This window comes from Trachurus trachurus, assembly GCF_905171665.1.
Source record: "Trachurus trachurus genome assembly, chromosome: 13".
Taxonomy (NCBI): Eukaryota; Metazoa; Chordata; class Actinopteri; order Carangiformes; family Carangidae; genus Trachurus; species Trachurus trachurus.
In genome coordinates this window covers 38,764,480-38,779,321 of record NC_139892.1, presented here as the reverse complement: position 1 = coordinate 38,779,321, position 14,842 = coordinate 38,764,480, and the positions used below count along the sequence as shown (strand labels likewise).

At 42.2% G+C, this 14,842-nt stretch overlaps 1 pseudogene across 1 annotated transcript; it reads left to right on the top strand.

Annotated features, from left to right (window-relative positions):
* The first annotated feature begins 8,275 nt into the window (after positions 1-8,275).
* Positions 8,276-10,651, top strand: LOC310995724 (annotated as a pseudogene). The gene is made up of 2 exons: positions 8,276-8,418; positions 10,107-10,651. The product of its transcript is annotated as an uncharacterized misc_RNA (transcript).
* Positions 10,652-14,842: the final 4,191 nt, after the last annotated feature.

Below are 14,842 nucleotides of genomic sequence, written 5' to 3'. Positions count from 1 at the left end.
GACTCAATGACCGGGACTCCTCCAACCCCTCCAGAGTACGGAAAGCCATCGGTTCCTTGTACAGTGCGGCTAAATTGGCATTTCCCAATGCCGTCATTTACGTCCCACTGTTGAATGCCAGCAAGCACCTGCGGCTGCACGGGCCATGTGGAAACACTGGAGGAGTAAATCCACGTTTTGAGAATTGGCTGTATAATTTTCAACCAAATACCAAGGGTGAAAAATGTATACAAGTTTGTTTAAGCTTTAATACGTAGTTTGCAATGGTTAATTGTGGTTTAATTTTCACGGTGATTATGTGTGGAAGACATTGATCAATAAAGTTTTGAGAAGATATATACTTTATCAAGAATAAATCACATTGTCACAATCATTTCATGAAAAGATTTTGAAGATTTTCTTTATCAATTCTGCACTTTGTTTAATGTTGCCTCTTGTTTTTTTTTTATTTACTGTGAATCACTTTGTGACTCAATGCTGTGAACGGTTCCATTAAAAAAAAAAAAAAACTTACTAACCACCACACCCCCCATGTTAAATGCCCTATTGTAAAATGTGTTACTGCAGAGAAGAGTATGCCGTGAGTAGTTTCAGCTGTTTTCACCTGACTTGGGCAAGCTTTCAGACTCTTAATAGATAACAGTAAAAACACGACTTGTTTCTAAATGCTGTCTCCAATCTACATCAGCAGTTTCCAGTGATGACAGCAGGAAGAGGAAAATCACAGAGAGAGAAACTGAACAAAGACTTAGGGCAAGTGGCTACAGAAATCTGAAGACTGGGGGAAATAATTAATCTGCTGAAACAGTTTAATCAGTTAGAGGAATGGAACTCCTCCTCTGAACATGCCAGGCAATCCAGTTTTAGATTTTGCAATTAGTTTCTCAATTCCATTAAATACACCCCAGTCCAGTGGATCACTGATGCTAATTCCGGCGAAACAGAATTTAAATTATAGACATTATCTTGGAATGTGAACAATAGAATTCATTTTGAGGTATTACATCCTCTGTCTGACCTTTTCTGTTTTCAAAGAGTTGGTCTATTTATATTTATGTGCAATCGTAAAACTTTGGATGAAAAATGAGGAACTGCTATCTATCTATCTATCTATCTATCTATCTATCTATCTATCTATCTATCTATCTACATACAATGTCTCTCGGATGTATTTATTGATCAGATACAGTCACTGAAGTGTTTTTCTTTTTTTTTTTGTCTTGCTGTAGCAAAAATTCTCACATGCAGTCACCAATTCAAATGAAGCTTCCCGTAGGCAAACGGTGCAAGATAGTTATCCTCTGAATGACTTTTTGATGTTCGCAAGTGGAGGTGGAGTGGGCGCCACATGATCAATGCTGAGTGCAGAGATGAGAAGAGAAATCAGTAACAGAATCAGTGCAAGTCAATGACACAAGGTCATCTCTCAGCCTTTAGTTTTAAAAAGGCCTGGCTGACAAGAGGGATGCTGTGATCACACACATCTCTACTCATAATTATTCTAATCAGTAACCCATCTTGAAGGTGCTGATACTCTGCAGACATGGATGGGTTACTGAAGGCCACAGCCTCGGTGTCTGTCTGAGCAACAGCACTTGGATCCTCAATAACTTTGTAGCTATGATGAATTGTTCAACCATGTTTGACTGTAATAATAATCAGTGATAACACTGATAATAATGATGACACTTCTAATACAAGAAATGTGGCACAAATGTGGCTTTACAACATGAATCAAGTGCAAGTTCACATGAAAAGACATAAAATAATTTCATGACACGTGACCCACTCTGGCAAAATGAGTCGTGCCCCCCCCCCCCCCAATTTTTTTTTTGTTAACTCATTGAGTGCCAACCACGTAATTTCTCGTTTTTCGTTCCCATGCGTTGAGTGCCAAAAACGAGATTTTTCGTTTTTTGCTTTTTTTTTAAATTATGAAAATAGACACTTTAATACACATTATATGTAAATTTGGGGACTCTACGACGTGGAGAACTGAAATAGATGACGATCAAAGTCACATGACAGCTCATGATCTGGAAGTTTTTATCATAACTCGGCTTCTGCAAACGGAGTTCTGCATGCAGATGCAGCGCAGATGCAGCAGCTGCTCTGCTCTCACCCGCGCTGCTGCTCCAGCTGCTCGAGCTGCTCGGAGCAGAAACAGGAAGCTCTCAGCCGACAGTCCGCCCGGTCTTCATCTGGAGCAACACCGTGTCCTCCCCAAAGTCCTCCCGCGGTAAAATCTGATGGTCTCTGGACCAAAGCAGACCGGCATCACCGACCCGAACCACAGAAGGACCGCGACCACCGGCGGGACCGGTCTTCCCGAGCCGCGGTGGCCGACTGACCCTCATGTTCCGTGGCGAGAAGCTGAGACACGGCACGGTGCGTCTGTGTTATTGTTGTTTAGTGGCGCCCCCCCCCCCCCGATGGTGGTTTTGTGAATAGAACAACAATTGTTGTATATATTTATCTTATACGAGCCCTTTGATCCAGAAATGCGAGTGTCAGAAGAGCGACAGACACAAACAGCGCACCTTTCATAAAAGACGCTCTATCTCCTTTTCTAGAAAAAAAGGAGGGATTTTGGTGAAACCCAGCCATGTTTAGCTTGACTTTTCTCAGGAACCGAGGCACGTAGAAACAAACGGTTTGTGGTCATTTGAAGCATTAAGTTAAACCTTTCAATTGAGCTACAGTATGGCTCTACATAAAAAGTCACAAATGGTCTAAATTGCCGGTACACTTGACTAAAACTTTGGAAAGGAGCGCGGCACTCAATGAGTTAATTTCAAGGGCGTTAATTCTAACCCGAGTGTAGCATTGACGCTAAACCAAGCGTAGCATCGACGCAACACTTGCACATGTTTTACAAAACATTATTGTTTCATGGCCAGTGTTGCCAACTTGGCGACTTTCTCGCTTTATGTGGCGACTTTCCAAACCCTCTTGGTGCCTTTTTTTTTTTTTGTCAAAAGTGACTAGCGACAAATCTAGCGACTTTTTCTGGTGTTATTACAAACGATTCTGGTTTGGAGACTCTGACCTGAAGGCACGAGCAGCAGTGCTGCCGCGAGCCCCGCCCCTGTCTCAAAGAACTCACCGGCAGTCAGCCTACACAGGAGTGTCACGGAGCTGTCTCCGCTGCATGCACAGACGCACACTGCTCCAAGCCCCTATGTCGAACTGGTGGGATGTTGGAATGGCTGTTGCCCCCCGCATCGAGCAGCCCTTTCCTGCATGTCATAACCCCCTCTCTGCCTCCCCATTTCATCTCTCTCTTTCTCGACTGTACTGTCCTTTAATAAGTGAAAAAAGCCCCAAAAAACATTAAAAAAAAAAAAAAAAATTTTTATCACGAGCCCATTTCATTCAGCAAGCATCCAGAGTTCGAGGCCCATACATACGATTTCAACCATAATCTTATTTGCTTCAGGTAATTTACTTAAAGGATCATAGGGCAGGATTAATGAGAACGGCCAGTGACGCGACGGCCGCTGCGCGTAACTACAGCAACCAGCGAAGCCACCGGCACGGGAGCGCGCACAGACTTTTCACTGTTTACTTTACTCTTTACAGTCTTTCCTATCTGGGGAGGGAGGGAGGGGGGGGGGGGGGGGGATTTTACTGTAGGTTCTCGCTCTCACAGACAGACAGACAGACAGACAGACAGACAGACACACACACACACACACACACACACCTTCACTGTGCTGCAGCAGGAGGCTGCTTGTCTGTTCCTCTGAGCTCCTCTGCATGGATCTGTATGGGCTCCTACAGGCCGAGAATTAACGCGCCGGGTCCGGGTGTTGGACCGCATCTGTCAGGGTCCGCGATCCCATGCAAACCAATCAACACCGGACATATTCATGATTTCATAAAAAAAAAAAAAAAAAAACGGACGCGTCGCGGACACGCCGGCCAGGATGTGAAAAGTGGACGTGTCCGGGCAAAAGAGGACGTTTGTCCACCTGCCTGATAACGTTGTTAAAGTTATAACGTCGGCTTTTAACCGCTAGCTGCGGCTAACGGCTAATAATAAGACAGTAGTGATGAGGGAGAGGGTGTGTAAGGTAGTGACCTGCCTGCTGCTGTGTGCGTGTGTGAAGGGAGGGGGAGAGAGAGTGGCGGGGGGGGGGGGGGGGGGGGGGTTTAACAGGGCTTTCAGTTGTGCTGGGTCGTTTGCTGGCAATAACAGTAATTTGGATCCACCGTGGTTCAGAGCGATTGATATAACAGGGAGTGTCGCCACTCTGTTATCAGTGGCTCTGCCGCGGTTGCCCTCGTCATGTCTCCATTCCATTGATCCATTCGAAGGCAGTCGTGGACGCGCTGACGTCAGGTCCGCCGGCCAGCGCGCGAAATTCACCCCCTGAATTGCAGCGCATTTTGCAGCACAGACCCCGTTCAGGGCAATCGAGAGATACGCGGGTGGGCTCGTTCTTTTTGGTTTTGAACGCTTCCTCACCCATTATTATTTAAAAAACGTAAAACGCATGGGTATTTTCCGGTATTTTCTCACAAATCCTGCCCTATGATCCTTTAAGCCAATCACAGCGAGGTATCACAATTAATTAAATGATAAGGGAATTAATTGCTGTTGTGACACAACACAGCCTTAAATCAAAGGTTTACCATTGTTCCTCTTATCTCTCCAACAAGAACACTCCTAAGACGGATAGAAAGAGACAAGTCACAGGACTCTGTATGTGTGTGTGTGTGTGTGTGTATGTGTGTGTGTGTAACAGGGAGAGAGTGTGTGAGCAGTGGCTGCTGTTGTCAGGAGTGTTGCGTGAAAGCGAGGTGATTCCTCTTCTCTCTTATCTTGTTGTTCTCTTGTCTCTGTCAGGCAGCTGTCTGCCGTAGAGCTGCTCAAACACAGGACACACATAGAAGGTAGATGGGTCCTTTCATACTCCCACACACACTTGTTGTGATCCACTCACCTTTACACACACACACACACACACACACACACACACACACACACACACACACTGGAAGAGGTAGCAAGCAGTAGTATTTGAGCAGTAGCTGTGTAACGTGTGTGTCTTCTGCTGATGCAAATGCTCACATTCCTCTGATATTACATTGCTGCTGTCAAATGTCAGAGAGCTCAGTGGTGTATTATCAAATTAAAAACAGTCTTCACTTGAGTTAAAAACTGTAATCCTTTTAAATCCCATATCACATTTATTTTTTGCTTTATTTTTCCCATTTGTAAGTAACTGAAGTTCTAAACAGCTAAAACTCAGAGATTAAATTGTGATTCGTAATCAGCTTCTGTAAGATAGAAAGGCTGCGGTGACACAGTTTTGACTTACACCCTCATTATTGTTCACATCCTGTAGCTGAAACCTGTGAGAGAGAGAAAAAAATGCAGCAGAAGATAAGAAATGATTTTTAATGTGGCTGACACTGGAATAACAAACGTGACTGCTCATTTTTAACCAGCTCCTTTTGGGAAAGAAGAAATAAATAAATGTCTGTTTTAAGAAAAACATTTTAATGTGAAACGTTGAAGTAAAAGCACCAGTGTTTCACTTATTCTAGGGCTGAACAGATTGGGAAATTGATCTAATTGTATTTTTTAAAAACACATTCTGATTGTGATTCACTCATCATTATTATCATTGTTTACTGTCAGACTCTAGATCCATAATAAAAACAAAAACATACAACACTCAATACATAAAAAAAAAAAATCGCTCAATCAATTAATCTGTCAATTTATCAATATCAACATGTCCAAGACATAAGAGATTTTAAGAATAATAAAAATATTCAAAAACAGTGCTAAACAAGACAATATGCAATTATTTTTTAAGTTTCTTATCTTCTGTGTTATTGAACAGACTGTTCTATATTACAACCAACACAACATTATTTATATATTAAACATAAATTATTATTTCCTGTGGGAAACTTTTGTATATTATGATGATATCAACTGGCAACAGTGGGGAACATGGCACCTTTTTCTGAAAAAGGGTCCTATGTTCCCCATGTTCCTCACTCAAAAATAAGCAAAAATCTGGAAAGTCACAACTCCACTTTCAGGTATGGGACCAAAAATTGAATGTTCCCTGGGTCCTTTTGGGGGAAAAGTAGGGAACATAGAACCCTTTTTCTAAAAAAAAAAGAAAAAAAAAAAGCCTCTCCAACATGTAGAAAACTGAATTCCACCTCGATTCCACTGTTTTTGGATCTGCTTCAGCTTCTCTGTAGCTGTTGCACTATGGTGGAAAAAGGAGAGTACGCTGCTGCATTCTGTCGAGAGCTGAGCAACTTCAGGGACTGCTTTTATCTCATCTTTATGACAAGGTTTAAGGTGTGAGCAATGCGAGGGTAGTGCTTCCACCCAGCCTTGTGAACTGCAGAAACCACATTAGCACCGTTGTCTGTGACACCTGCTATCACCGTCTGAGTTATGGCCCATTCATCTGTTATTCTTTTCAGCTCTAGACTGATGTTGTCTGCTGTGTGCTGATAAGGGAAACAACAAGTTTCCAAAACAAACTCTTGCATTTGCCAGTTGTCAATGAAATGACAGGACATGGTCAAATATGCTTCTGAGTCCACATATCTGTTGCCGTGTGCACGTTGTAGAGCTGCCTTTACTTTCTCTTTACAGCTGTTGTACAAGTCTGTAATTGTGCCTTCTATGTTTGTGGAGCAGGAGTCTTAACAAATACGTTGAAAGCTCTTAGGCCCTGTCCCATTTCTCCCCCTTAAAACTTCCACTTGGTTTTGAGTGCCCTCAACCGTAAATTCTAGGGCTGGGACGATATGCTTTTCTCCCGATTCGATTCTTCTACGATTTTTTTGGATGGCGATTGGATTTAAATTGCGATTCTACGATATTGCCGATTCTCTCGATTTTTAGTCTGCATTTTTAACATTTATCTGCACACAAATACTGTAGGAGCCTATAAATGAACATACTCCATTATAAAGTGAACTTAAACCCTTTTCAAAGCCTGTACTCTCTGTATGTAAAAGAGGCGAACAAATACACATTGCACAATATTTAAAAAAATTTCAAAAAAAAAAAAATTCAAAAATAAAAAATCGATTTAAAAATCGTCAAAAAAGATATCGCGATATCTATGTGAATCGATTCTTTCTCCCACCCCTAGTAAATTCCCCTCGTTGAGGGAAAGTGGCTGAAAATCTTTCCCTATGGAAATGGGACACCACTAGTGTAGTGAATGTAGCGAACGTGATAACATACGTCACATGTTTACAATTCTACCGGTGGAGCGTGCTACTATTTTCATTCAGGAAAAATGCCGGCAGTTCCAGCTATTGTGTTGCCTGTTGCGTTGGCTGTGTTTGTTTATCTCAGTCTAAACAATTTTTGTAATTAGTCATGGTTATCATAGATTAGCCAGGCTAACGGTTAGCTACCTGTTTAACTTTAATAACTCAGTGACTCAATAAACGCTCCATGAAAAAATATTTTCTCCAGCGGATATCTGAGTTCCAACATGACTGAGCTAATTGGAGTAGTTTCATGTCGTGTCCCACAACGGGAGGGTTTTAACAGCTGACGTCCTGCTGTTAGCTTAGCTACCGCCGTTAGCTTAGCTACCGTTAGCTTAGCTACCGCCGTTAGCTTAGCTGCCGCCGTTAGCTGTCCCTGTCAGCTGCAGCCACTGATGCGACACCATGATTCCCCCAAATACCACACATAGCGACACAAAACACACACACAGAGAAATAGTGATGTTTCTTCAAACATTTCAGATTTGTCTAAACGGCGATCGAGCGTGACAACGGGTAATTTCATTTTCCACTTCGTTTTAAGCATCGGACCTCACTACATTTTGAGGGCTGATTTTAAGGGCAACATCGCACTTCCCCTTGCTCCCTAGAGTAATGGGACACCCTACCCCTACACGTGAACACGCAAAATAGGGTTAGGGCAAATATTTAGGGCTAGGGGGAGAATTGGGACAGGCCCTTAGTCTTCTACTACTGATGTTGGCTGTAGGTCCTTCACAAGAATTTCTCCCAGACTTCTTGTAATCTCTGCAGCTCTTAGGGAGTCATCTATGAAAAATAAACATATTTTGATGTACAAGGAAGTACTACACATAGCTACACATAGCTACAGGTTTACTTGAAATGTGAAATCTAAGTAATAGAGTTTATACATTATCCAACTTTTCATAAAAGTGACACTGAATTGTGTTAAGATGATGGCAGGAATATGAGTTAAATTTCACAATCTCCACACAGCAACAACACAGCGTCCTTAGAAACCATCATGGCTGACGGAGACCAAGTGAACTTTGGCGTAAGACCGTTCATGTGTGAACCTGAACCTGCACCCGATAATGAGGCAGAAGAGGAGGAAGAAGCGTCTGTAGCGATGGAGCAACCACGTTTACAGCGAGATGTGTCTGAGTGGTATGTGTATATTGCCCGTTTTTGGAGCTAATAGTTTCGTTTTAAATGGTGAACTTTTATTTTGAAGACCACTACTTCGTACTTCCTTTCTGTGTTGTGTTACCGGAAAAACAAAGCCACTTGACCACGGAATGAATGAGCTAACAGTAAAGTAAGTAGTAAGTTAAAAGTTTTAGCTAAAACAAAGGAAAAGAGAGCAACAAAGCAGAAACGGCAAATTAATATTTGATAATGTACAACGTAGCGACCCCGAAGATGGTTAACGTTAGCTGTTTATAAAACCTGACAGTCAAAATGACAATAACAAAGTCTAACACAGCCTCTTATGCTCTAACTTTTTCATCACATGAAAAAGTTGGGAGCGTGCCTATGTTCCCACAGCCCTATGTTCCCTCATTTCTAAGGTTTTTTTTTTCTTTCCAAAATTAGGCCCTATATGTTCCCACATTTCCTTTATGATCCATTTGCATCAGATTTTATCCCCATTTCTCCCTAGTTGGTAGTCAATTACACCCAACCTATTATCCAGTAGCAGTTGACTACAGATGTAATGTAGCTTTTAGCTAAATCTGGGAACACAGGGCTGACCCCTTCCAACACCGCTACTCCAACATAGCATTGAGTGACGAACCCTTATACCGAAATTAAACTCACCTCCATGAGTTAATGCAATTTAAACAACAAACTTCTACAGTAGTACAAATAGTGTTAGTAGTAATAAACAAAGCATTAGAAAGTTTGTAGGTCATGGTGCAAAGGACCCTAGGTTGAAATTACTCCGAATCATCCCTTTAAAATAAAAATTACTTGATTTACAGTTTCATTTTGAGAAAATTCTTAGAAATAAGAAAAATCTTAGAAATGAGGGAACATAGGGCTGAGGGAACATAGGGCTGTGGGAACATAGGGCTGAGGGAACATAGGGCTGTGGGAACATAGGGACTAATTTTCAAAATTTTCAGTGAAAAAAATTTTCTTAGAATGAGGGAACTGGGCTGACCCCAAAAATGTATGTGGCGTTCATAGTAACGTTACCGGCTACTAAGCTACATGAAAGATGAATATGATAAATGCTAAATAACATTAACGTTACATGTTTGATTTGAACGTTTATGAACATTTAAGGCCCGTTGGTGCTACCGAAAAAGGTGGTGTTCGGTCCAAGCCTGGCTTCCTGTAGCTACAGTGGACTTCAAAGTTACAAAGTAGCGACAGTATGCTGTGCCGTGGTCGGGTCCCGTATGTTTGGAACAACTCCTTTTTCTGGCCGAAGGTTCTTTGCTAATCCAGCATCGTACTGTCCCAAATTTGCCAAAAGTGTCCAGGGAGAAATGTTTGGCGCAAGACATACAGGTTAGCCACTGGAGCAACAGGAACATCGCCATTGATAATACATGTAATCCAACTGTTCCTCAGATTAGCATCACCAGATGGAATGATAAAAATGTTTTTTTCCAGGTGATGGATCAATCAATCAATCAATTTGTTTATTTCGGGCATGTCAATTTAAATCATCATCATCACACTTCATCTTAGTTCAAATAATATAACACACATGGCCGAAAGGGAAAGTGGGAGAAGCAAAAGCTTATTTAGTCCCGCCCCCATCATGTTGTCTTGTCCTGTTGATCTTTAAGGATAATTTTCATATTTTTCACCTTGAATACTCCATAAATACCCCTTCCCAGGGTACAAAGACCACCAATAAGAGGAGGAGACTACATGAACCCAAGGTCTTTTTTATTCTGTCCTCCTTCAGGGAATTGTGGATGAGAGGGGGCGATTCATTGACATTTTCGCTGGGCCAACAGTGAAGGTCCATGATGCCAGGATGTTGAGGGCCTCTGACTTCTACACCACATGGCAGGAGAAGATGGGTGACAACAGCTTGCTGGGAGACAGTGCCTACATCGGACAGGCTTTCCCTTTTGTCATCACGCCTAAGCGTGACAACGGGGCTCTAACTGAGGCCGACGAGCTGCAGAACTCCAGGATCAGCCGCGGGAGGGTGGTCGTAGAGCGAGCCTTCGGAAGAATGAAGTGTAAGTGGAGGCGCCTACAAGATCTGCAGAACACCCGGATCGATGCAGTGGTGATGATCATAATGGCTGCTTGTTTTCTACACAACATGTGCATTGGTGCTTCAGAGATCTGTCAGGAACACCCACGTGGATGCCCAAGACAGGCAGATGAAAATAAGTGGCACTGCAAATGTCATGAGGCCATGCCATGAAATGATCCTACCCATCCTTACATTGTAAATATTGCAAATAGGTACCGATAATACACTGCTGTCATAAGTGTTTTTAGATGTGTTTTAAACTTATCCTGCCAATGAATAAGTGTTTTCCACAACTGACTGTTCCTTCCCTTATGATTATTATTTATTAGTATTATTTACTGCAATATCAACAACATGCCAGGCAGAAATGTAATACAATTGAATACATTTAATAAAGGGCCGGATCTACTAAGATCCGGGGTCCGCCTGCTATTCAGACATCCCGCTATTACGACATCCCTCTATCTAGACATGCCGGTAGTCCGACACTTTTTGATACCGCTATTCTGACAGGTCTTTTTTTTATTTATTTTTTTACAGCTGCGATACCCAGGCGCGTCTCTCTCTCTCTTTTCTTTTCAGCATGCCTATCACTGGTTTGATGAGGGAGTGATGTTCTTAATCTCAACAACTAAACTATCAAGTCGCAAACAAAACTGACACACATGATAAACAAACAGAACTATGCTGCAGTTTGTTTGTCAAGTTAACCTGTCACCTTCAGCACCACGGACAGCGCCGCGGATGAGCCGCGGAGCTGCAGCTGTGAGCGTCTGGGCTCTGGGCTCTGGGCTTAGGGCCTGGGGCCTCATTTATCAAAACTGTAAGTAAGCAGTGTAAAACTGCTGCTACTAAATGTTTTGCTTAGGCCTACGGCGAAAAGATACCCAAAATATTTACAGCTTTTTCAGATCTATCAAACTGTGCGTGCACAACTCTCCGCAATTTCTCTTTGATAAATCAAACTGGATCCAAGAATGGTGCGCAGTTGCCCACGTGAACACACCTCCGCCCCGGAATGCCTAGACACAACCATATATGGTCAGCACGTGCATATTAATTAGCCATGTGCGCTCTGTGGAGCGGCAACAAAGTGACAACAAAGTGACAACAAAGTGACAACGAAGACAACGGGCGGAGGGTGGGGGAAAGAAAGCGAGATACACGGCATTGGGCAATAAATCAGTCAGAAAAATGATCTTGCATTTTAATAAGCTACAATAAAAACAAAAACCTCCCAAATCTCAGCTGCCTGTGTGTTTTTAAACTTGGAGGGTTTGTTTTTTCTTCTCTAATAGGCCTATGTATTTGTGTATGAGAAACAGTGTCTCAGATGAAAAGAAAAAAAAAAAAAAATCAGAAGGACACGTCTGACTATAAGGTAATCAATCAATGTCGGAAAAGCGGAATGTTTGAAAAATAATGTTAATGCCGCTATTCCGACAATTAGAAGTCAATGTCGGAATTGCAGCATGTAACCCTAAGATACCTGATAGCGGGCGCTAAAATATTGTTTGGTTAGCGCACGCAAAACAGGTGATCTACTAAGAGTAACCTGCTAAATGAAAACACGTGCAAACCGCAGTATTCAAATGAGGGTTTTGCACGTGGTAATCGTTTCCGCCATGGAGAGTGTGGACAGAGAGCTGGACGGACGAAGGGACAGAATGACATTTGATCCGATGCAGACAATGACAGCATGTGTGTTCATCTCTCTCGCGCTCTGTTTAGATTAATAAACACAAATCGCTACAGGGCCCAACTCGTCATATAGTGACGAACAGGCAGCAGCTGCAGCACAATCACACACCTAATATGTGTGTGTGTGTGTGTGTGTGTGCCGCCCATGATTCAGTGGATTAATAGAGAGCTCAGGTGGGACACACGGATCTAAACGCTCTGACCACTGGAGAAGAGACGTGCGTAACGGCGCGTAAATTACTTTTAACACGGCTGAAAAACTGTTACAGAATTACCAGACATGAGGAACATAAATAATGTTAAAAAAGAATGTTAAAGGATCCATCACCTGGTGTTTATATTGGTTTTAGGTGTTGAAAGGGTCTTAAATGCACATTTTTGAGAAATAATATGCAACATTCACCTTTATTTATCCCTATTTGTGTACCCAATTTTGCTCTCGCGAGAAAAACACGCGATCTTGTTTTACAGATTGTCATTGAAAAAAAGAAAATTCCATGCATTTACCGCGACTACTGAAACCATGGAAACGTAAATATAAAATTCCACCGGAAGAGCAAAACCGGCTTACGTTTTTGACGTTCAGAAAAAGGTGGATAAATAAATAAAATGTAATGCAGGCTGATCGGTTCATTGTAAAACATGTATTTATTGATGTAAATGTGGTGATTTCTGTACAGAGCCCCCAGGCAGCGCCACTCCTCTGTCCAGTAGTAGGCTACACACAGGAAGCTTCACTTTTCATTCAAACAAACTGCCACAATTGTTAGATTTCATCAATGAGACCAGCATTTACATCCTAAAAAGAAGTTAACCAGCCGATGGTAAACCTCTAAAAGCCTGCGGGTAAGTTAATTAACGATCGTTTTGTCCGCCGCGGTGTCGACGTAGTTCTGGCCGGCCGAGCACGTCAGCAGACCGGCTGCTGCCTCTGTGATGTGAGGTCGTTGCTCCACAGGTGGAGCTTCACTCTCTCCGAAAAACATCAGAGCGAACTTCTAAACAGCCGTTATTTGGATCTAAATGGTTACTTTCTCGCATAAAAACATATTAAAACTTAATTAAGTGACATAATAACAGCGCTACAGCAGGAAATAAAACAGCTTTCTGCCTGTTTCACACTAATATAATACATCCATGGTTTCACAGCTACCACTACCGCTGCCGGCTGCTGCGTACGGCGTGCGGGGGGTAGTCTCTCTCCCCCCCCCCTTCCTGCTCCTCGGCTTCTTGGTGACGTCAACGAGAAGCCCAATCAGAAGTCGCGTTTTTTTCCTCTCCTGGTGAATTCAAGGGGGAGGAGGCGAGAGTGAAGTTCTTTGCCCGGAAAACATGTCAGCTATTGTCAGTGACAGAGAAGATTGAGTTATACAGCAATAACCTGAAAAAAAGTGATTTTCAGGTGATGGATCCTTTAAGAAGAACATTGAGAAGAATGTTAAGAACCTTAAGAGGAATGCTAAAATACTGTTTAAAAAGAATTTTACTTTAGAACATTTACTAGGATGTAAATTACATCCTTAAATCCATTGGCGGCGGATGAGCCTGACGTTTGGGAAGGCTATCTGACCAACTTTTATACACCGCGCCAAGATGAAACTACTGATCATGAAATATATAATCAGGGACTCCAGAGGGTTAACACACCCTTGACTTTGCAGGCTGTGAGTGGACCCATCACTTGCCCATTTTAGTTTATGTCTGTATCTGTCTCTGAGGTACATAATGCACTAAAGAAACTGGACACAAGTAAAGCAGCAGGACCTGATCAAATTGAGCTGTTTTTCCTAAAGTTGGCCGCAGATTTTATTGCTGAGCCTCTCTCATATATTTTTAACCTGAGTCTTATCAGCAAAAACATCCCTAAAATCTGGAAATCGGCCTTTGTTACCCCCCTGTTAAAAGGGGGTGAACCCACAAATGTAAACAACTACAGACCAATCTCTAAATTGTGTACTTTAGCTAAATTGTGCAAGAGGATCATCAGTGACCAACTAAAAGATTTTTTAGAATAAAATAATATTTTATCTCCACTCCAATCTGGTTTTAGAAAACAGCACAGGACTATTACAGCTGCACTGATGGCCCTAAATGATTTAACTGAGGCAATGGACAGCTAAAAATACTGTAGCTCTGTTTATTGATTTGTCCAAAGCATTCGATCATTTGGTAGACCACAACCTGCTGATACAAACCCTACATCACATTGGTTTATCCAATGTGACCTGTTCTATCAAAATGAGTCGGATGTCGCAACGTTCTATTTTTAGATAATCAGCTGATAACGTGGAAAACCCGTAGAAAATCCCCAAAAAATGTTTTACCCTAATTTCAAAGCAATGACATTCAAAAACAATCTCCCAAAGTTTCACAGTCCAGATAATTGAGAAAAGGCAGGTAAATGATGATTAAAGTTGACTAGCAACTTAAACCCTCTGAAAATGAGCGTTGCATCGGTGCAGAACATGAAATATCTCCTGAACCGTTCATGATAGAGACGAGCTGTTAACTGCATCTGAATCGCGGGATTCTCCGCTTTCCGACGGTCATTGAATGGTGCCTCTATGACGAGAAGGGACGGGGACAGAAACAGATGCTAAACCGAGTAGCATCGACGCTAACAGAACATAGCATCAATGCTAAACCGAACGTAGCAACGAT